Source organism: Tenrec ecaudatus, chromosome 6 (assembly GCF_050624435.1).
Source record: "Tenrec ecaudatus isolate mTenEca1 chromosome 6, mTenEca1.hap1, whole genome shotgun sequence".
In the NCBI taxonomy this organism is placed as follows: domain Eukaryota; kingdom Metazoa; phylum Chordata; class Mammalia; order Afrosoricida; family Tenrecidae; genus Tenrec; species Tenrec ecaudatus.
Genome location: NC_134535.1, coordinates 55,522,932 through 55,526,468, shown reverse-complemented (window position 1 = coordinate 55,526,468; position 3,537 = coordinate 55,522,932). Strand labels below are relative to the sequence as shown.

At 35.0% G+C, this 3,537-nt stretch overlaps 1 non-coding gene across 1 annotated transcript; it reads right to left on the bottom strand.

The window, feature by feature from the left end:
* Positions 1 to 2,961: 2,961 nt before the first annotated feature.
* LOC142452257 (small nucleolar RNA SNORA48) lies at positions 2,962 to 3,105 on the bottom strand. Its single transcript, XR_012785280.1, has one exon. It is a non-coding gene; the product is annotated as a small nucleolar RNA SNORA48 (small nucleolar RNA).
* Positions 3,106 to 3,537: the final 432 nt, after the last annotated feature.

Sequence of the window (3,537 nt, the reverse complement as noted above, 5' to 3'; positions counted from 1 at the left end):
TATAGCCATTAAAATGTAATTTGTATTATACACATGACATGCATATATGTTTATATATTTCTTTGTTATACTTCTTCCTTATCCACATCTTGTTATCCAAAATTTATTTCTATTTATAGTAGTCAAAAAATCTGCTATCTGATTACTTTGCACTTTACTGACATGTATACATCAAGCACATTTCTCTTTGCCAACATGCAAGGCAAAAGTAGCACTGCCTGTAACCTTAAAGTTATTTGTCAACTTGGCTAGGCTATAATTCTTAGTGATTTGGTAACTGTGTAATGATGTAATCATTCTCAATTTTATCATCTAATGTCAAATGTTTTGCACAATGTAGTTTTTCATATAATGATCAAGTTTGGGGACCCCAAAATATTGATAAATGGGAAGTGGGTACTCTATATTCTCCAAAAGAAAATATCTCCTACATTTTAATTTTCTTCCCTTTAGCTCAACAACACATACACTCATGTACACACAAACGCAGAAATCACCTTAATTTTGTTATATAATTTTGATTGTTTTTCTATTTTACATTATTTTTTGCTTAATTAAAATGTAAACAAGTAGCTCCTAGTAGCATAATATTTTGTCTCAAGTATTAGGTGGTTTGTAATTTATAATTATTTAATTTATTTATTTTTATTTTTTAAATTTTATTTCTTCAATTACTAAGGCATTTGGGAATTATTTACATTGATTGATAATTATTAGGTAAAGTGTTTCTATTAAAATCTACATAATTTTACATCAATGCATCCTGGAAAAAGACAAAACTGTCAGTTTTATAAGCTAAGGCATCTTTTCGAATCCAGTTGGTGGGGTGCAATTTCAGTGGCTTAGGTCCTGTCTGACGTGGGTGTTACTGCGTTCCATTGAGTCTATTCCCACTCGAACTGACCTCATAAGAATAGGCTCGAACTGTCCCGTAAGGTTTCCTTGGCTGAAATATTCTGGAGAGCCGGTCACCAGATCTTTTTTTCTGAGTTTAGATTATGACATTCAGGTCAATAGTCACATCTTTGACCTTTATGCCCGCCCGGACTCTTGGAGTAGAGAAACCTATATGATTTCAGATCATGAAACATGTCCAAATGTACATGGAGTAAGCAGTATATAAAATGACCACAAGATGTCAATGACAAGTCACAATAAGAATTTAATTAGTTCAAGCTAATCTTGACAGATGGGAGGTGATTTTGCTTCAAGTAACTCATCCTGTGCTTGTCTCTGAGGTTTGAAGTCCAATTTCCTCATGCTTATTCTGGGGTCAAGATAAGGACGCCACTGCCCCCAGGGTCAACCAGAGCTGCAAGAGAATGACTAGAAATATGCGTAACCCCTTAAGGCGGAGGAGGCTATGAAGTCATATTTTCCCATGGTGTCTCATTGGATGGGTCAAAGCAAGTCACATGGCTGAAACTAAAGGCAAAGGGTAGAGCAATATCATCACTCCATTTCTTGGAATGAAAGCAAAGTACATGGCAGAGAATATGAGCCAGAGAGAGAAATTGGGGCCAACTTTCCAAGTGGTCATACATGGAAAGTGAAAATCCTTCAAAATTACCACAGAAAAATAATTACATACTAAGTCTACATGACTTAATTAAATTGAATCAAATTAAATGAAAACCAAAAGTTACATAAAGTCTAGCACCAAATAATGGATGTCCAAGTTATATTTTATATAATAAAACTTGTAAGAAGTCTATCATAAAATCTGTATATACTATGGTTTTCTCTGAATAACACATTTCTCTTTAATCTTTTTAAAAAGGAGAAAGGAAGACTGGCTTCGGTTTGGCTTGGGAACAGCAACGTGGACAGTTCAAACCCCGGGTTACTCCATGGAAGGAACATGACACTTCCAGCACTTTGTAAAGATTGACAGTCAGAAGCTCTATAGAGGGGACCTGTGAGGGAGAATCAACTCAATCCCATTGGAATGTGCTCAGGAAGAAAACCTTTCACATGTGGGGTGACCCTAAAAGAAAGTTAGGTAAAGTCAGAGAGAGTGGTTAAACAATTTCTCAAGTTCTACAAAATTATATTTAGATGTATCTCTCTGATCATCAAATATAAAATATTTTCATATTAAATACATGCTTTAATCATCATTTATGTGAAGAAAAACAAGTGCAAAAATAAAGACTTTTCCAATAAAGTTCAAACACAAAGCATTTGAGGTGATACAATAGATGCACCCAAGCATTTATCACATAGAACCCTAATATTCCCATAGTCTCAGGAATTATACTAGCTATATTGTATGTTTTACACTTCATAGAAACTTTCTGTTAAGATGATATTAAAGTTTAAAAGGTAGAATTAGGGAAATATTTGTTCCTCTATTTGGATTGAGTATTTAAAATTGACCATGAGCTGTGATACAGATAGTTCACTGAGAAGAAACTATGCAGCATTAAAAGTATCCATTTATTTTATTTTCCTAGTGAACAATAGTTTAAACACTTGCCTACTACCCAAGGTAGTTGGTTTGAACCCACTAACAGCTCAGCAGAAGAAAGATGTACCTGTTTGCTCCTGGAAAGGTTTACAACCCTGGAAACTCTGCAGGACAATTCTCTGTCTGACAGGGTCACGTGGGGGAAAGTTCTCAACTTCAGAGGTCTGTGGGCTTTTAAAATGGACCAGGTCTCCATTTTGTATTGCCTTTTCTAGTTTTTAAATAAGAATCATGTAGCATATTCTGATTTCTTTTTTATCATTTTGTTGAGGACTCATACAAGTATTATCACAATCCATACATACATCAATTGTATAAAGCAGAATTGTATATTCATTACCCTCATCATTCTCAAAACATTTGCTCTTCACAGAAGCCCCTGGCATCAGCTCATCATCATTCCCCCTCCCTCCCTGCCCCCCTCCCTCATGAACCCTTGATAATTTATAAATTATTATTATTTAAAAATTTTTTCTCTTTTTTTCACAATTTAATGTGCCCTAGGCATGAAACATCTCTGGCCATGATCTAGGCATCAAGCTAGGATGAACAAAGGGCTGCCAGTCTGCTCTGCCCCTGACTGATATAAGAGCACCACCACTAATCAGGTGTCTCTTTGCCCATAGCCAGGGGATCTAAAGTATTACTTTGTAATATGGATTAATTATTTCAGCCAGGAAGATTCTACGACCTAAAAATAAAACAAACAAAAAACAATCCTTTTTATTCTCTTGAGCTTACAATAGTTCACGGTCCCATGGGTACACCTTTTCCAAATCTTCGAAAGAAAATAATATGTCAAAGCTTTGCAACTTTGGTTGTCAAAGTTGATACTCAAATCCCCAAACATGAAAATAACTTGACATGTGGTTGCGTCTTGGGATCCTCCAAAGTCATAAAAATCTGGAGTTTCTTTTCTTTGTTTTTTTTAGAAGACCTAAATGTGGAGAGTGTTCTTTCAAGAATGAATTGTCCTATAAGAAATGAATCTAGAATTGCAAGGACATTTATAGTGTTGCAGAAAAATTACCTCAGTCCGTTTTATCCACTGGATTATTTCATGGGGA